This window comes from Triturus cristatus, chromosome 10, assembly GCF_964204655.1.
Source record: "Triturus cristatus chromosome 10, aTriCri1.1, whole genome shotgun sequence".
In the NCBI taxonomy this organism is placed as follows: Eukaryota; Metazoa; Chordata; class Amphibia; order Caudata; family Salamandridae; genus Triturus; species Triturus cristatus.
The window spans coordinates 349,241,230-349,261,733 of NC_140593.1; the positions used below are offsets into that span (position 1 = coordinate 349,241,230).

Sequence of the window (20,504 nt, forward strand, 5' to 3'; positions counted from 1 at the left end):
CAATATAACCACATAACAGTTATATTTATCCTGTTATTAACCCCTTTTTATCTTACCAGCTAGGAGTAGGAATAAATTGTTAACTCACTAGTTAGGTATTTTTAACTAACACAAACACCACTCCCCCAACACTGCACAACACATAGTTTCACACAAAAAAGTGCTCCTACGTAAATCTCGCAAGTCGTAGCACGCCCCAAGCAGTAGATGCTTGGGATGGCCCCAATGATGAAGCATGTCACCTAGGGGCAACCCTGGGTGAGTGAGGGGACTCTAGAAAAGCATTTTTCTTTTCTAAATTGTTGAGGCTCACCAATTTGGTGAACCCACTGTCTGTTGACTTAGGCTAGTTTCTCATGATCCATTATCTATGGATCAATTGAGTGTACTGCGACCACCGCCAACACTTTTGTGAACACCAGAGGGGCACTGGTAAGGCCGAAGGGGAGCACGGCAAACTGAAAGTGCTCTAGGCCTGCAGTGAACTGCAGGTAACGCCGGTGGCCGGCAGGACGGGGATATGAAAATATGCGTCCTGCATGTCCAATGCTACCATCCAGTCTCCAGGGTCGAGGACAGCCAAGACCTGAGCCAAAGTCAACATCTTGAACTTCTCCTTCCGGAGGAAGCGGTTGACGTTCCTGAGGTCCAAGATGGGACGCAGGCCCCCTTTCTCTTTCTTGGGGACCAGAAAGAAGGGGGAACAACCACCACGTCCTACTTCTGGCCCAGGAATGCACTCGATGGCCCCCTGGGCCAAGAGGGCCGTGACTTCCTGTTGGAGAAGCGCTAAGTGATCCCCCGACATGCAGTGGAACTGAGGTGGCATGGCTGGGGGGACAGACTTGAAGGGGAGGGAGTAGCCCCTTCGGACGATTTGCAGCACCCACCTGTCCAAAGTGACAGATCGCCAGTGGAGGAGGTGATGGCGAATCCTGCCGCCCACCTGCATGGGGTGCACCCCAAAGCTCGGACTAAGAAGGTTTTGAGGCAGATGCTGCAGGAGCGGAACTGGACTGTACGACATGCTGGCCCCCTGTCCCGCCACGGCGGGAACCACGTCCGCGGCCGCGCTGAGGTTGGTTCTGCCCAGGCTTTTGGCTGAACGAACGTGTCGGGGTGCCCCTTCCGTGGCTACAAAAGGAACGAAAAGCAGACATGGTGTGGTGGAGAGACCCAAGGACTTGGCCGTAGCCCGGGAGTCTTAAAACACTCCAGCGCACTATCTGCCTTATCGCCAAATAGGCGGTTCCCATCAAAGGGCAGGTCTATAAGGGACATCTGAACATCCCCTGAAAACCCAGTGGACTGTAACCAGGCGTGGCGACGGAAGGCCCCAGTGGTGGAATTTGCCCTACCCAAAAAGAGTCCACGGTGTCTACTCCACACCGGATGGCGAACTTTGCTGCATCTTTCCCCTCAGCCACAGCTTGGGAAAGCACTGCCCGAATTTCCTCCGGACACTGAGGCAGTGTCTGCGCAACCGTGTCCCACACAGCGTGAGAGTAGTGGCCCAAGAGGTATGCGGTGTTCACCGACCGCAGCCCTAAGCTGGCAGAGGAAAACAGTTTATTGCCAAACTGTTACAGCTTCTTAGATTCCTTATCCAGCAGAGCGGTAGGGAATGCGCTTTGGGAGGTGGAGGCTTGGATGATCAGGCTCTCCGGAGTTGGTTGGGTCGTTAAAAAGGCAGGGTCAACCGGGGTGGGCGATGACGCCTGGCCACGTTCTTATCCACAGGGACCCCATGGCTGGCCTAGACCAGGTGCCCATTAACACATCCGTAAACGCTTCATTGAACGGTAGGCTCCATAGAGCTTGCCGCCAGCTGAAGGACTTCAGTGAGGAGGTTAGTTTTGAGAGTTACTGTAGGCAGGTCAAGGTCAAGGGCCTCAGCTGCTCTACGGAGCACCACAGTGTATGTGGCGCCCTCCTCCATGGCCACAGCAGCAGGAGAAAGGAAACCAGGCTCAGAGGAGAGGTCAAGGCCATCTGCAACCTCTGACACTTCTGCCCACTCCTGCTCCAACTCGCACTGCCGTGCAAGAGGGTCCACAGACCCCTCGCAGTCGTCCCCTTCCTCCACTGCCCGAGGCACAGGCTGCGGCGGCGGGGTGAGGGACAGGGGAATATAAATGGTCCAACGGTGCCAGGAACGGCGCCGGTCAGTGCCGATCTGGCTCCATATCCCAGTTAGGGTCCCAACCCAGTGCAAAATTGTCCGGAAACCCAGGCATGGGCGGAGTTGGTACAAACGGAACCCATTGTGGTGCCGAAGGCGCGCCAGCGGGAGCCCTATGCCTGCAAAGGCGGTCCATGGTAGCAAGAAAATCTTGCACCTGGGCCGGAGTTGCCAACAGACCCTGATAAGGTGGGTAGGCAGCGGGACTCACAGGCTCCAACGGAGCCGCGCGGGAGGTTCCCCCGGCTCCGGCTTCCGGAGACCGACGGGGGGACTTCTTATGATGTCTCTTACCCGATTCTGACTGTGAAGACTTTGACCCCGAGGAGCGATGAGTACGCCTCCGCGGTTGGTCCCTTGATCGACACCTGGATCTCGAACGGAGCGGAGACGACTGCCGGACCTCCAGCAGCTTACGGGACCGCTCCCGTAGGGCTTTGGAGCCATGGCCAGACAGTCGGAATATGACAGGGAGTCATGGTCGCGCTCCAAAGAGTAGAGACAGACGCCAAGGGGGTCGGCCACCGACATCACGCGACAGGCCCCACAGGATTTAAACCCAGGCATCCCTACATGGCACCAGGAGTCAAAGACTCAAAATAGTGGAGACAAAAGTCTCAAAAAAAGTTTGTCAAAAAGTGACTAGGGTATGAGCTCTAACCGGATCTGCGCTTGCTGGCGTGGAAAAAGAAAGATCTGACGTCAGCACGCATGGGTGGCGCCTAAGTAGTCTCCATGACGTCATCTCGGCACATACGACGCCAGCGATGGATGCGGAGCCACACGACGCCACCTTCCGACGCGCAGGGGTACTGCTGACGAAAAACTTTCCGGATCCAGTCTGACGCCTGGGGATATTTTAAGGTAAGGAATCTATCACTAACGTGTCTCTTTCAGATAGGGTCTATCTCTACAGGATTACCACAGCTAACCACAGTTGATAGATCAATCTCTACAACTGAAAGGTCACGATATAATTTGGGAAAATAGATACACCAACATTCTTCGGGAATGTTATAGTCAATACAAGAAGTATGGCGTTTTAAACAAATAACAATCATCAGAATCCTTTCAAAATATTATCCACAATTGGTCATTGCAGTAAGACCCATCGTTTTTGCTGCATGATCTTTATTGGAGCAATTCAATTTGTATATCTTTCCACTTTTGTTACCAGAGGGAACTACTGTTATTTTGGACTTGGACTAAAAAGAAGCCTTTTTCGTCCCTTTGCACTCCCCATAATACCAACCTGGTTGGGATGTGGTGCCTAATTTGCACACTGCTTTGGAAGGTTTGTTCACATATTTTCCATCAGGGACTCAAAGGAGGCACTGTAATATTAGTTATTAGCAATTACCGTCATAACTTTGTGATCTGATAGAATTTTACATATTAGAATTGGTTAAATCTCATCTCATCCACCGTGTGTTTCACTTTATCCAGCAATGGTTTTTCTTACCTAGGTAATTCCTTCTTTCTGCAAAAGCAACAAGTGTGAGTGTACCTCATAAATTTGAATCAAACTCTGAGATAACTGAATTGCAATCATTGTGTAATAAAGGGGTTGCTTTAAACTGTTTTATAGGTTCTAATTCTTCAATATGACAAAAATATAATCTAGTCTTGTGGGCCTGCCTATTGTCGCAAAGGTACCTTCTAGAAGTAATGTTAGGAGCACTGATCTATAGCCATTGTTTGTGAGTATCTACAGAGGGCCTAGCAGTAATATTAAAATGTGGGGCATTAATTCCCCCAAAAAGGGTCACCTTCAGGAATTTTGCTAGACAAAGGTCGAGGAGAATTGAAGTTACCTGTGACAGTATTTACCATCTTGTATTTGGGCATGGGTACTGCCTCAAAATCTGAAAATAATTGATCTCATCATATAGTATTGAAGATTTCTTATTTGGAGGATCACATGGACTGGTTAAACTATAGATACTTAATTAACCTCATGGCAGTTAATGAATGTAAAAGCTTAAAGATCAATATAACTAAACTCAATGTATTTAAAGTAAGATTGTAGGCGTATTTAACCAAACAAACAGGGCCCCAATGGGTTGATCCTTAGGTCTCTTTTTGCAGCTATGCAAAGTGTTGAAAACAATGCTTTTACAACATCTTGGCCATCATCAAATCTATTACAATCAAATTTCCCAAATTTTATATCTATTCCAACAAACGTCCAACTCATGATAAATGTATTATTGTAACCCTTTGGCACTCTGGCCTCAAGAAACTCTGTAAGTGGGCCACAATATTCACATACTCAACCTACTGCTCTAGATGAACTGCAGCTCCCCCATTAGCCAAAATCCTTAGGGGAAGCAGCTGATGTTTTTGAATTTCCTTAAAAGTAGCACCCAAAGGTCCTGGATTTGTAAAAGATGGAACAGTAGGATAAAGTCTGAATTGGTAGACGGTGCTTTGCGTGGAACTCCTGGGAAGGATGAGAAGGAATTCTGTCTCTCATTGATATTAACTCATGCACAATATTTACTTTACCACCCTCCAAGACTCCTGCCTGGATTTAGACATTCTCACAAAAACACTCCCCAGAATCACTGGATTCAGTAAGGTGATGTCTTTGCATCTCATGACTACACCAACAAGAATTATGTATTGAACACTATGTAAGGCGTCTTGTGTGCTGGCAAAATCAGTTTCTTTTTTCTATGCCTCCAATGGACGTTAATCCATCCCCATCAAAAATCATCAGTGTTTAAGCCATTTAAGACATGCTGGAGCCAACTGTACACAACTGATCCACACCTTTTTGTGTCTGTGGTGTCTGAGACAGGATAATGACCTTTCTGGTTGTGACCTCTTACAAAAGAATGCACCGTATGGCACTAGGGGAAAGAGTCCAAGTTGATGTTGGGCTCCCTTAAACTCTTATGGGCGAACACATTCACAATCGCAGACCAGAGCCAGATCTGTCTGGAGGAGAGGATGAGGTTGAAATTGAAGTGGACATCAACTTCGCATTCTCTCGATGTCATGAACTTGAGTGGCATCACTCAAAAATGCGAAAAGAATGAAGATGGTTTTTCAAACTCCTCATCATGCCCGGTGCTTACACTACAACCACTCCATGACTTGAATTTTCTGACTACTGTTGTTTCTGCTAAGTGGATTGAGAAATTTAAAGAGGCTATATTGAAAATATTTGCTTTCCCTCCTGGATGCCGTTATTGGCTCCAAAACAGGTGGTTTAAATGCCTTTGACATTGGTAGATGATGCTTCATTGCTGGAGGAAAGAGACTTGTTTTGTTGTTCAAGAACATATTTTTTTGTTGGGTATGGTGCCCTTGTTAAAGCAGCCACCAAATGTGATGCTTCTACTGTTTCGGGAGCCAGCAGCATCACTGTGGTGCTGTTGAGGGCTCTTCTTTGGGAGAGATTACTCTGGCCTGTGCCACAAAAATAACTGAAATTTTGTTTAATATGTTGATCACTACAAATTTGCTCCCTAGTAAACATTTCTAGCCAAAATTGAATCATCAGCTCATTACAAGGAGGAACGTATGGGCCACTCAATGTTCATTTTCTGTTGCTTTTGCAAAGAAATGTTTTACAGAAATGTAATCAGGTACACAAAAATTCATGTCCTAGTGATTACTATGGAGTGAACTTGGGATAAGAAATATTCCGGATATGGTGACCTTGAAGCATGCTTTTTTTTTTATTCATCTATGGTCTAATCGTGCAGCTAAAGTCAGGATGGTCTTCGAGATGTTTAATTTGATATACTCTTATAGATTATAAGGTACTATGACTGCCATGGCTGAGACATACAAGAGATACATTGACCGGTTTTGGTCTGACACCGTTTCTTGGCCAGAACTGGAGGCAATCATCAAATCAAATAGTGCTCTAGTGAAGACCCATTTTTGGCATGTGATATATCTTCATGATCAGAAAGGTATCTAAAATGTTTCCCTAGGTTTTATCTATTTCCAATTTAAGACTACCTATGGCAGAGGGCTGCACTTAAATTGGTCAAAAACTCCTTTATTTTAGATACATGTTTGGGATATTATAGTTGAACAAAAGTAAAAATGGAAAAAATGAGTTTCTGCCAACTGTACCTGTGATGCTAAAAGTAGAGAGCACAAAAAAAAAATGTTGTTCATACATTCTATCTTTCCCTCTTCCTGTTTTCAATCATACAGAATAAAGAATAGTTTACCTACTAGCCAGGTATTTTTGAGGTTTTCTTTCCACATTAAATGAACCCCCCACTCCTATTATCATCATTGTACACCATATTAATACATCTATAAGTGCTCCAACATTAATCGTAGGCCACAGCATGCCTCATTCCGCAGTGGAACAGGATGGACACAATGATGAAGGATGCCCCCAAAGGGCAACCCAGGTGGGTGAGGGTTATATATGAAAACAAGTGGGTTTTCTTCACCATGTGGATGGTTATTTTGCAGCAAATTGAGTGGCTCCTGACTTTATGGTTACTTATCAGTAGGAGGACGAGCCTCTCTGTCCCCCTATATCTCCCCCTCATTTTTGATAGGAAGATTTCTTATTCCCACAGAAATTCCACCTAGTGGCACATTAACGTCCACTCCAAAATGTTTGCCACAAACTGGACACTTGAGAAATGGTAGTCATTGGAGCAATCAGACTGTAAGCCATTGGTTAGGAGATTCGAGACAAATGCCTGATTTAGCAGCAAATTCTTGTCATGCCCATGGAGGACAACCATTCACTGGTTAGAGTTGAGAATCCACTAAAGTTTGCATTAATTCATTAGAGAACTTTGCAGGGAAGGGATTTGAATAAGAAGATGATGTGTTCTGCCTCTAAACCAGCATCATTTTGTGAGACTTTCACATAGGCATGAAATTCCTCAAACACAAAGCAAACCTGGAATTGTGGAAACAATGTTAGGATCAGAAAATATAAAACCACACTAGAAATAGACCGGGATCTTCTCTTATAAAGGTATGTAAGCATCAAAAGGTTTTCCACTTAGTACTGAAGTGTTTGGAAGAGTCAATACATTTGGTAGGTACTTTGTTGTAAATATTTGGTGGTAAGATGAGCTGGCAACCAAAGAATACAAAAAAGTGATGAATGGAACGCTTTAATTAATCTCAGCCACTGGTAATTACTCGGGCTGCATCCCAGTCCATCCTTATTTTGCACACCAGGCCACTTCTATTTGGACTCAGCCATATGAAAATCAGTCCAGGTTCTCCCGGAACCATAACACAAGCAAGCCAATTCATGTAGCTAAAAATGGATACTTGAATTAACATTTTGAATTCCTACCAAGGATTTCACAAAGTAATCAATCACTTCCATTTGAAACCTTCTACTAACTATGTTCAAATACTCTTTCCCAATTTTTAACTGTCCATAAATTTGAAGTACACCCGGTATTATTAACTTTACCTTGGGTGCTGAACTTGCTTTCTCTTGGGAGGTCCACTTTCTCCATTGCAGTTTTAATACAAAGTCCAAGGGGCTGTTACAATATGATCAGATATGTTTGTAATTAGAGGTCACTTTCCTTAAATGCAGAACTTTGCAGATCCCCTAGGAGTGTGTAGCACGACACTTCAGGAGCAGAGGCGTTCAACATACACTACAATGAAGTCTCATAAAGAAATATATTTGATAGGCCCATCATCAATAACCAAGTTAAAATAAGAATCAAGTCAAATTAGTGAATGGCTTCAAAGGTCCAGCTCTTTCGTCAGTGCTTGAAATGTACACCTTCTAAAAGGCAGTAACAAGTTTGGTCAGTTGACAGAATTATGACCATCTTGCACAATAAAATCTTAATAAATCAAATAAGACACTGTTATTTACACCGAAGCATACTACCTGATACTCAAACAAAGATGTGTCCTGTGCCTACATTTAAGTAATTGGAGCAACACCTGTCTGATGCTGCCCTTACTATTTGTTTTATCAAATGGCTTTTTCTACATCAAACATGCTTCCCTGCAGTATAGTATTAGGGTCATGTAACAAAGTTTCTACCCCTGCAAGTATCTAAAGAGGTTCTTGGTGGATCATTGTTTTAATAAGATGTGCATTGATGCTGAAGAAAATAAAAAGTGAACCACACAATAATTGCAATTTATTTACAAAGTATTAGAATCCCAGATGCAGAACCAGAGCTGAAAGACAAATGCTCTAAATATGTAAACAGACACATACCAAACCGTTCATTGTAATCCAGAGACTAGACAGCATATAAGAAAATTTATGGTCACTAACCTCTCAGAATCAGAATTGAAAACGGCCACAGATCAGCCAATTTTGGCATAGAACTCTATACATCTCCACTGGAGGAGTTCAACGTACACTACAATGAAGACTCATAAAGATGTATATTTAATAGCCCCATCATCAATAACCAAGTTAAAAGAGGAGGAGCCTAGCGCGCAACCAAGATGGCCGCGTAGGTGCGAGGCTCCCGAGGACCTCCGCGACCTCCTGCATAAATCCTGACCATATCCTGTCCTAGACGAGGGGACTGTGTTAGTGAGACCGAGCTGAGGTGCCACCCGTTTTCCGTTTCCAAATCGGACCTCGGACACCGGCGGGAGCATCGATTGAGGTTTGCGGCCTTCTCCACGCCGGCCCCCCGGATTGGAGTTGTGGGGCGATCCGGAGACAAAGTGAACAACAGCGGCGGGCGCGGCTGGGCGATTCGCGTACCCTGCACTTTCACTTTCGCATTCGCGCCCTCCTTGCTGCCAAGCAAGGTAGGGTCGCAAGGCGGCGTGCGGTGGTGTGGCTTCATCGGGGTGCCCTGCCGGCCCGCCAGCTGTGATCCGCCCTTCGGAGCCGTGGTCGCCCTCCCCCGGGGCCCGTGAACTGGTTTGTCAGCCCCTTTCAAGGAGATTGGCACGATTTGGGGACTGGAGCCATGTCCACGAAACAAGATGGCGACCGGGCAAAGGTGAAATCGACCCGCCGTGGCGCAGCCCCTCAGTCTAACAGCATGGATCGCTACACCCTCCAGAAGGGTTCTCCAGAGGCGCCGCGTAGGTCCCCTGTTGGCCCGACTGATGCTCCTGCTCTGCCCGCGGATCTGACCCTCCGGGACGTCATGGGCGCTATCGCCGAGATGAAGGCCTCAGTTGACCAGCGCTTTGACACTCTGGCGCAAAAGATTGACTCGGTCCTCGTGGATGTGGGCCTGGTGAGGGCCGATCTGTCCAAAACGAATGACCGGGTCGACTCTTTGGCCCACACCACCTCGGGCCTCACAACGGACGTGGCGGCCCTCCAAAAGGAGGTGCGCCGACTGGGCCAGGCGAGCGCCCTGCTGGATCGTCGACTGGAAGATTCCGAGGGTCGGGCCCGGAGGAACAATGTTCGCATTGTCGGGGTACCGGAGGGACGTGAGGAGGAGGCGGCGGATCTGTTTGTGGAGGACCTAATCCTCACCCGTCTCCAGCCCCGGGGGCTGAGTAAACTCTTCGCAGTGGAACGTGCCCACAGGGTCCCCGGAGGGAGACCTAAGGTCGGAGCCCCTCCGAGGCCTCTCATTGCCCGGATCTTCAACTTTCGGGATAGAGACGCTATCCTGCAGACTTCTAGGCAACAAGGACCGGTCAGACTCGACAATATGGACGTCAACTTCTATCCTGATTTTACTCCGGCGGTCCAGAAGCAGAGACTGAGTTTTCTCGGAGTCAAACGTCGCCTACGGGACCTGAACCTCAAGTATGCGATGCTTTTTCCAGCGAAGTTGAGGGTAGAGGTGGATGGCCGCACGCACTTTTTTGATCGTCCCGAGGCGGCCGGGGACTGGTTGGACACTTTGCCCGGGGATCGGGGCCGGGGGGGTGGGGGGGGCGCGGTTGGTGGGGAGGGCTTGCCGGATCAGGACTGAGGGACTAATAGTAGGCCTTGCTCTGGACAACATTATTGTCATCATCGACTGATTGTGTAAGTTCCCCTCCCGTGGAGGTCGTACGGGGTCTCTTGGGGGCTTTCCCTCCTCCTCTGGGGGACTAGTTAGTGTTCTCATCTATGGGGCGACAGGCACACTGCACTTTGGGGGGGCTGTTTGGGCTCATGCAGGGGTGCAGGGAGGGGGGAGTTCTGTTGGGACGGGTGGGTTGGGGTGGGGTGTTGTTCGTTTTTACCGCAAGGCAAACCCTTTACTGTATTGGTGTTTTTGAGGTGCTCTCGGGGGGACGAATGATGGCTTCTATATGTGATGGGGGGTAGGGATTTGACTGTGTTGTCTTGGAACGTTAATGGACTGGGGGATAGGATTAAGCGAGGTGTGGTCCTGCAGTATCTGAAACGAATTTCGCCAGATGTGGTCTTTCTGCAGGAGACACACCTTATTGGTAATTCCTTCTGTGCCATGAATCGGCGTGGCTATCGTTTGGTGGCCCACTCGGGCTTCACGTCTGGCTCGCGGGGGGTGGGCATCATGGTTAAGAACTCGCTCCCGCTGGAAATAGATGAGGTGCGCCATGATGAGAGGGGACGCTACACTGCTTTGGTGGGGAGAATGGAGGGCAAAGTGGTTGTCTTTGTCTCAGTGTATGTCCCACCGGGGCTACAGTCCACCACTTTTGCGGACCTGGGGCGCCTCCTCCTTGACCTTCCGGGGGGGCTTCTGGTGGTTGGGGGGGATTTCAATGCGGTGGTTTCTGGGACTATGGATCGTCACCCCCCTAGGGACCTCCCCCGGGCGCAGGCGTGGCTGTCCGGCCTCTTAGATACATTGGGATTGGTGGACTGCTGGCGCTTAAAACATCCCACGCAGCTGCAATACACCTTCCATTCGGGTGCCCATGGTAGCCTATCGCGGCTTGACCATATCCTTGTCCCTGCGGCCTATGCTGGGAGGGTGGGAGAGGTGCGCCATCTGGCGCGGGGTATTTCAGATCACTCCCCGCTCCTGTTGCACTTTGGTGTCCTCCCGAGGGGGGAGGGCAGGGTAGCTCCAATCAATGCCTGGTACCTGCGCGACCCCACTATTCGTGCTGACCTGATTAAATCCTTGCAGCGGTATTTTGAGGAGAATGTGGGGTCTGTCCCTTCGGCTATCTCCCTCTGGGAGGCCTTCAAGACAGTTATTAGGGGGGAGGCCCTCTCCTTCATATCCCATGCCCGGAGGCGCGAGCAGGAGGAGGTGACCCGAGTGGAGGCCGAAATTACTGAACTAGAGGGTGATTTGGGGAGTGGGGTGACGGATGCTGCACTGCATGTTCTACACCTTAAGCAAGCGGCCTATAGGGCCCTCGTCACGGAGGCAGCCAGGGGCCTCAGTAGAGAGCAACAGGGGCGACTGTATGATGTGGGTGATAAGGCTGGTAAATTGATTGCGTGGTTGGATAAAAAGGAGAGAGCGAGTCGTGTGGTTCCGCTGATTGAGAGGATGGATGGTGTACGTGTCACCGAGCCAGAAGACATTGTCTCTTGCTTCGCGGATTATTTCCGCGAGGTGTATTCCCCGGTTTCTCCCTGCTCGGAGGCGGACTCTCATGCCCTGCTTCGAGATATCGCGCTGCCCTCCCTTTCGGTGGAGGACAGGGAGTCGTTGGATGCTGCTCCCACCTCGGACGAAATTGCCCTCGCTATACGCTCGGTCGCATCTGGCAAGGCCATGGGCCCGAACGGCATCCCTATCGAGTTGTATAAGCTGCGACCGGACGTACTGGCACCCCACCTCCGCGCGATGTTCCTGGCGGCCCACTCGCGGGGCTCCCTCCCGCCGGACCAACGTCTGGCTACAATCGTGGTGATCCACAAGGAGGGGAAACCCCGAGACCGGGTTACCTCCTATCGGCCAATCTCGCTCTTGAATGCGGAGCCCAAAATCCTTGCCAAGGTGCTCGCCAACCGACTGGTCGGCGTGGTGGGCGATTTGGTCCACCAAGACCAGTCTGGCTTTATCCCCCATCGCAACACGGCCCTCAATCTGCGGCGCTTGCACGGGGTGCTCGCACGTGTTCCGTTTGTGCGGGAGCCGGCCATCTTGGCGTCCTTAGATGCCACCATGGCGTTTGACACGCTCGAATGGCCATACATTTGGGCGATGCTGGCGAAATTTGGATTTGGACCGGGATTCATCAGCTGGGTTAAATTGTTGTACTCGGGCCCGTTAGCACAGGTGGTAGTGAATGGGCGAGTCTCGGCCCCGTTCGCGCTGGGACGGGGCACGCGACAGGGTTGCCCCTTGTCGCCGCTCCTGTTTGCATTGGCCTTGGAACCCCTGGCGGAGTGGCTGCGGAGGCACCCTTCCATCCGTGGTCTCCGTTGGACCCCCGAGTATGAGGACCGCGTGTCCCTCTACGCTGACGATATCCTTTTGTACCTAGCCTCCCCGCGCAAATCACTGATTGTCCTGGTTGATGTCCTGCGCTCCTTTGGCCGTAACTCAGGCCTTGTCATCAACTGGGCTAAATCATGTGTCTATGTGCTCTCCGGGGAGGCTCCCGTCCTCCCGCGGGGATGTCCGATCCAGATTACCTCGCAGGGGTTTCGGTACCTGGGGGTCTATATCACGCTGGACCCGGAGGCCCGCTACGAGCGAAACTTGCTTCCCCCCCTCCAGCGCCTGAAGGAGGACGTCGCGCGCTGGCGGCGCCTGCCGCTTTCGCCGCTCGGCCGGGCGGCATTGTTTAAGATGATGTCGTTGCCGCGCTTCCTGTACGCCCTCCAGAACACTATGGACCTAGTCCCGGCGCGCTACTTCCGTGAGGTGGAGAGTCTACAGCGCCGCCTGTTCTGGGACGGGAGGCCGCGTATAGCCCTGGCGAAGTTGACGCTCCCGTGGTATGACGGGGGGGATTGCCCTCCCGGACATTAAGCGGTATTACTGGGCCTCCCAGCTAGCTGCAATTAATCACGGCCTCTATGGGCCCGCCTTGAACCCGGCATTTGAAATGGACAAGATGCTCCTGCCCGGTGGCGACTACAATCGAGCGCTCTACTCTGGCGCGCCGGATCCCCGCTTGACGGGGCCCACGCGTGTCATGGTGCGGGTGTGGCACGCGGCCAATGCAGCTATGGGGTGGAAGGACCGTTTGACCCGGGCGTCGCCGTTGTATGCGCCTCAGCGGTTGGGCTCCCTGTGGACCTCGAAGGGTTTCGAGAAGTGGGACACGATTGGCATCAGTAAAGTGGGGGACCTCTGGACGAGAGGGGGATTTAAAACATTTGAGACGCTGCAGACGGAGTATCAGCTGCAGGGCAGTGAATACTTTCGGTACTTGCAGGTCCGTCATGCGCTGGGCTCCGTCTTCCCAGACGTCGCCTCCATCCCGGAGTCTTCCCCCCTGGAGGATAGAGTGCTGGATGGCCACGTTCCGGATAGCACGATCTCCCTCATTTACAAAAAATTGATTAATGACCGCTCGGACCTGCTGACCGGCCTCCGTGAGGCTTGGGTTGCCGACGGGCTGGAGTTGGACGACGAAGACTGGATTTCCGCGGTGGCCTCTCCGAAGGAGGTGGCCATACCGGCTCGCCTTCGCTTCGTCCAGCTTAAGATACTCCACCGGGTTTACGTGACGGGGCCAAGGCTTCTGCGTATGGGTTATGCCGAGGATGGGTTGTGTAAGCGTGGGTGTGGTGCTTTGGCGACTTTTTTGCATATTTTGTGGGAATGCCCGAAGGTGGAGCGATTCTGGCGTGGTGTGCACGAGGTCCTGCGTCTGGTTACGCATGTCGCGCTGTTGCCTGAAGCGAGGAGATGCTTGCTGAATGTGTGGGAACCAACTGATCACTCGGTTCCGCAGACGCGATGGGTGACTCTGGGATATATGATTGCTAAGCGTGACATCGCTCAACTGTGGGGATCCCAGCGGCCCCCGGCGGTGTCGGCCATTGAAAGAACATCTGGATTGGTGCATGTTCCGAGAAAAGGTGGTGTATGTGGCGAGGGGCAAGCCTGGGGCGTGGGTGAAAATATGGGGCCCCTGGAACGCCTACCGCGGGGGTATCTGCGCGCCACCACTGCTGCCTGCTGCCTCACCGGCTCCGTCCCCCTAGTTGACCCCCTCCCCCAGCCCCGGGCACAGAGCTCCCCCAGTCCTGGACTTGTTTCCCTTCCCCCTCTTTAGACTCCTGTGTATGGTTGGGGTCCCTCTCTTGAGGAGCACGTGTGGTTACCTTCGACTGCGGGTTGCCTTGCGGGTGTGGTTTTTCTATGTTGTTGTGTTTGTATAAAATGAAACCGTATTGTGGGCTTAGAGTCATGTGGCCCACTTTGTTGATGCCTCCTGCTTTACTTCTTTGCAACGCCAAGTGCCCTTTTGTAAGTTTGTCAGATGCTCCTGTTACTCTAGCGGCCGGCCGGAAGGTTGTAGGCCCATACTTGTATATACTTGAGATTGCAATAAACGGTTTCAACAAAAAAAAAAAAAAAAAAAAAAAAATAACCAAGTTAAAGGAAGAATCAAGTCAAAGTAGTGAATGGCTTCAAAGGTCTGGCTCATTCTTCAATGCTTAAATTGTAAACCTCCTTAAGGGCAGTAAAGTACGAGTTACTTAACTTCTGTAACGATGTATCTGATAGAGACGTTGTCAAGCCGCAGATTCCTTAACTTAGAAAATCACCAGGCGTCAGACTGGATCTGGAAAACTCTTTTGCCACAGCACCTCTGCGCGCCGGGGGACGGTGCCACATGACTCCGCCCTGACGTCGTCCACATACGTGACGTCAGGAGGTCATATATGTCCCTCCCGGCGCGCTGACATCAGTTTTCTTCTGAGAAACTTTTCCACGACACAACGCGAACCCACCAATAAAAAACTGTGAAAGTATGGGAACAGTGTGCGATGGATGAAAATCCATAAATAAATAAGAAGGATGGTGCAATACACCATCGGAAAAGACAGAATTAGACACTGCCTACATAGAAGTGAAAAAGCTGTGAGAAAGAACCTCGCAAGCTAAGCAAAGACCCTTCCCAAGTGCAACAAGGGAAGAATATCTCAACAGACAGAAAAAGACTTAATACCGTGCAGAACAACAGACAAAATTAGACTGTCAGTACCATGTAGAACTGTGCCGTCCAGCAAGAACGGAGCACAGAGACAACAACAGTCCACCGCAGGAAGGTATGAAAAGTCTGGCACTGCCCCTATAGTAATGGAGGTCTGAAACAGAGGTTAACAGATCCCCAAGAAGACTACTGTAGAGGAGACCAGAACCCTGAGCCAATAGAGAAGGCAGGAAGGCAGCAGGAGAGAATAAGAAATGAAGAAGAATCTCCTGGTGAAGGTCAATCAAAAAGGCATCATTTTACAGGCAATAAAGCCCTGAAAGGGAGAGAGATGTATTATGGCAAATCTCAAAGAGACGCAACAATGTGAGCACCCATGAGAGAAAAAAACAATGCCAAATGTAAAAGGGGGGCCAACGGAGAACCCCACTTGGCAAGGTCCTCGCAGAACGGGGAAGCTGGGTGGGCGTTAAGGAATCTGCGGCTAGACAACATCTCTACCAGATACATCGTTACCGAGGGTAAGATCCTCGTATATCTGATAGAGACATCTTGCCAGATTCCTTAACTTAGAATAGATACCACATCCATACCCCAAAGGGGAGGTGGGTCTGTGACAGGACAACAGAAAACATCAAACATTTGAGCTGGCAACAGAGTGACAGAAAATGGGGAAGGCTGTGGCAGACAGACAGACAGCCACCCAACTAGCTTGAAAGAGCAAAAGATAGCAGGATGCAAGACATCCCAAAAATGCCATAATGGTGCTACACCATACCTAGATAAGCATGAGAGGTAGAAACGGCACCAGCCATATACCAGAACAAAAGAAAGAGAGAGGAAGAAGGGCCACTCTCAGCGTAATGGAGCACTATGTGAACACCGACCAAAGGTCGAGAAGAAACATGAAGAGATGCAACCAGAGCCTACCAGGCTAGCCCACGGAAGGAAGGCAGGAGAGGCTACAGCCAAGAACCAAAGGTCAAGAGATAGAATTAGCAATGTTCTTTGAATTGTAGGCAGAGACAAGAAACACGCCAAGCGCACACTCAGTCCCAACAGGGGGAACAGGGGCGAACAGTAACAATCTTAAGCCCGCTGATGCACCCCACCACAGAAACATGCGCAGAGCAAACAGCTACAGAGACCATAAGGTAGCAAGGTGATGACCAACACACGAAATACAGAATGCGGGGTGTAGATCTAGGACGATTGACATTAGAAGAGCCGTCCCGCATGCCCAGCCGATACAATATAGCACTGCCGAAGGCAGGTGCAGCGGAGGCACCAAAGTACTAAGGCGTAGAAACGGAGAAATAATCGCAGAATGATAGACCACATCCTCCCACTGGAAGGAAAGTAACCCTTGTCCAGAAGAGAGAATCGTTCAGTAACTGAACACGAAGAAGGGAGCAGCGTAAACCCGGGGGACCACCCCAGCAAGCGGTACGCAAAAAGGTGCCTTATTGGTAATGCCGCATGCATCACTGGAAAGGTCCCTGAAACATGCAGACTTCAGACCAGACCTTGCAGCCTCGAAGAGAGGTGAAGAGTTAGGAGGAAGAGTACCCATGGAACTGGTATATATACCCAATTACAGATATATGTAGCAAAAACGGGTAAACTAGCCACGACTATACAACCTAGTTGTAGAGGAACACGTCTGGTACCATAATGACAGACGGAAGCTGCCATTAACGCGTGATGAACACCCCGAAAACCTCAGAGGGAGGAGAATGAAGCAAGATGACCAATGACGTAAAGATGACGCCCAGGCACCACATTGAGCACCGTACAACGGCAGAGAAGAGCACCAGAGGACACCTAGAGGCCAAAAGAACTTGTAGGCCCAGTGGACATAACAGAGCAATATAATAGCAAACAAGTAACCCACATGGAGTATGTACCCCCCTAACGATGGGGAACTCTTCATAAGGGCAAGCCACAGTCAGAGGAACAATCTGTGGAACACTGCCACAGCAGGTTAACCGCCAGTTGAAAACGCATAATGCATCCAAAGGATGAGTAATGAAAGGGTAAGCACCTCCGACCATGCAAAAGGAAGACCTGAGGCTTACTATCAGCCTAAAACACATAATGCATCAAAAGGATGCTAAATGAAAAGGTACCACCCCAGAATAAACGTCTGAGGAACACAGGCCTAAGGGAGGGGGCGAAAACCCGCAAGGGGGCGCTGAACAGCTGAGTTTGCGTGCGCATCAAACAATAAAACCTCATCAAAGGGTAAATCAACAAGACTCTCCTGTATATTTTCCGGGAAGACGCTATCCCGTAACCAAGCATGGCGCCGCAGGGCGACTGAACCAGCCATAGCCTGGCCTAAGGAATCAGCAGTAACCAAGGCGGAGCGGATCGTAAACTCAGCAAGGTCACAGCCATCCCGGAGAAGATGAAGCAGGTCAACACGAGCCCCTTCTGTGCTGGTGGAGAGCAAAGATTCTGCAGAGTCCCACAGGGCAGAGGTAGCCCGAGCCAGGAAACACACTGTATTCATTGACGGTAGCGCAGCACTAGCAGAAGCAAAGATGTTCCAACCCCATGACTCAAGCCATCTGGACTCCCGGGAGGGAGGAAGCAATAGCCGGGGCAAGGAAGGGAAGGCAGTTTGCAAAACAAACCCCTGCGCGTCGGGATGCACAAATAAGCAGACCGGATCATGTGGAGCAGGACGGTGGCGGTGCAAGACCGAACGAGCCACCGGGTCACCAGAAGCTGGTCAAACCCAGATGCCCAAAAGGGCATCATAAAGAGAAGCTTCAAAGGGGAGAAGCGGCACCACATTCCCTGACCAAAGGTGAAGGATATCAAGTAAAGGGTCCACAGACAAGGGCGCCGAAGGGGGCCGCATGTTCAAAATCCGAGTGGCCAAAGAGACCGCTCTGAGAAAAGCTGCACCAGCCTCGGTAGCTTCCGAGGAGGGGATAGTAGCTCATCAGTAGGTGAGGGCTGTAAGCTAACCTTCCCAAGACAGTGAGGGTGCGACCAGTGCCCAACTGAGAGGAGCCCCATTGATAAATGGGGGTCCTGATGAGGCTCTTGAGGAGGCGAGGAGCCTGCCGGGTGCTCGTGAGGAGGTGGGGACCCTGCAGGATTCACATACTCTAAGGGAGGCACAGGCAAGAATACATCCTGCGTCGCAAGGCATGAGGGCGACGCCAAACTCTCTCCGGACTCCTCAGGATAAGAGTCAACAACCCGGCGTCGATGTGGCGCCAAAACCACTTTAGTAGGCGCCAACCGAGCTTTGTCCGGGGCGGACTCGACTCTATCCGGCGTCGAGTCGGCTACGTCCGGCGCCGAATCCACGATAAGTTTCCCTTCCGAAGAAGGAGAAGGCGCCGGAGCCGGGGATGGAAGCCTCCGGCGCCGACTCCGCCTCAACCCGGACCGGCTACGACTCTGAAGAAAGAAGCGGGGGCGGAGCCGGGGAGGCGACAAGTTCAGCTTCCTCCAGGCGCCGGAGCCGGGAGGGCAAACCTCCGGCGCTGCACCAATGCCGCCTCAGCCTCAATCGCAACAGGCTCCGACTCCAGAGAAAGAAGGGGAGGCAGAGCCGGGGCGGAGAGTCTACGGTCCAGGGACGGCGCAGTCTCAGGCTCCGGACAGGTGGCCACCTGCCCAGAAGGCCGAGGTGTGCACAAAGCGAGGCTTTGAGCACCAGCAACCACCTGCGACGCCACAGGGAGCCCCACGCGACTATGCAGTGCGGCAGGGGTGCAATGGGCCGTAGAAGGGAAAACAGCCGGGCTGCACCCTGACGACACCATATAGATCGTAGAGGGGGACCCAGCCGGACCTCGCCCTGATGATACCACATCTCCGACATCCCTGGAGGGCAAGGACTCATTTGACGCCGGGGCGAACCCACCGGCGAGTACGTCGGGGACCCCACAGGTAGCGTAGGTCACGAGGACGCTCCAGGGATGGGAGAGGACCCAAGGGAGGCCTGCAAAGCTGTGGCATAAGCCTCCATTTGGGCCCGAGTCGCCCCTGCACCCAGATAGGGCGGATAGAGGGCGCACGTCCGGAATATTCTGGGAACTAGTGCCCCCGACAACAGATGAAAGGAAGGTCGAGGACCTCAGTGACCTACGCCGCAACTTACCAAGAAGTGGTGAACGACGGCCTCGGGCCCCAGAGGGCAATCGACGGCGAAACTGCGTTGAAGAGGTCGTGGGACGAGACGGCTCCGATCGGGACAGTCGTGTCGAAAGAAGCTTCACCCTGCGCTCCCGCTGGGACTTCGGCTTAAGGTGTTGGCAGACTTCTCAGTCCGTGGAGTCGTGGTGCTCGCCCAGACACCACATACAAATAAGATGCGGGTCTGTCGCGGACATTTGCCGCGAAGGGGAAGTACAGGATTTAAAGCCAGAGGGCATCGCACACTGTTCCTGATCGAAAAAGGGCCTGAAAACAGGCCAGAGGAACCGCAGGCCTGAAAACAGACCAGAGGAACCGCACACCCCAGATCCGCGTTGCACGTGGAAAAGATGGAAACTGACGTCAGCGCACCGGGAGGGACTTATATGACCTCACTGACATCACGTACGTGGACGACGTCAGGGCGGGGTTGTGTGGCGTCGTACCCCGGCGCGCAGAGGTGGTGCTGCAAAAGCATTTTGCGGATCCAGTCTGACGCCTGGGGATAGTCTAAGTTAAGGAATCTGCGGCTAGATGTCTCTATGAGATATGTTTGGTCAGTGGAGCCTGCGAGGGGAGGCTTTCAGTGGAAGATCAGCACTGATGAAAGAAAGGCCATCTTATAGCACGAGCAAAATGTATAGCAAAAAATCATAGTAGGAAACAGAATTATGTGACTGCCTCAAACAATTCTATAAGCCTTGATCACTGGACCAAAAGAGCACAATGAACCAGCAGTTACTGTGTTCTTGTGTTTTGCTGGTGCAAAAATATCACAATAAGGTGGTGCTCCGTGCTATCAAGGGCGAGTAAAAGAGATGCATTTATAACGTTCCTCCTTTTTGTTATGTACCTATTTTCAAAAAAACTTTTCAGAAGCTGTAACTCTTGGGCAGAAAATAATACTATGATTTCACACTTCACAGGAGGGAGTAAGTTTGTGCTTCCTGGTTGATTACTACTGCCCTGCAAAACTTGCCTTCTCATTTGCTCCTGAAGAAACCGCAGGTCTTCATAGTTAGCAGAGCAGATGTACTCCCTCATCTGAAGTACATTTTTGGACCATGCAGGACTCTCCCAATTTGACCACCCTGCACAATACAGCATTATGACTCCTGTGGAAAACGGGGTCACAGGACTTGGAAGCTGGCCTCAGAAGAGAAATACTTTGCATAATTGTCTTTTTGGTGCGAAAAAG

At 50.9% G+C, this 20,504-nt stretch overlaps 1 protein-coding gene across 9 annotated transcripts in view; it reads right to left on the reverse strand.

Annotated features, from left to right (window-relative positions):
- TRAK1 (trafficking kinesin protein 1) overlaps window positions 1–20,504 on the reverse strand; it is a 561,749-nt gene that overhangs the window by 19,991 nt on the left and 521,254 nt on the right. The window lies entirely within an intron of this gene.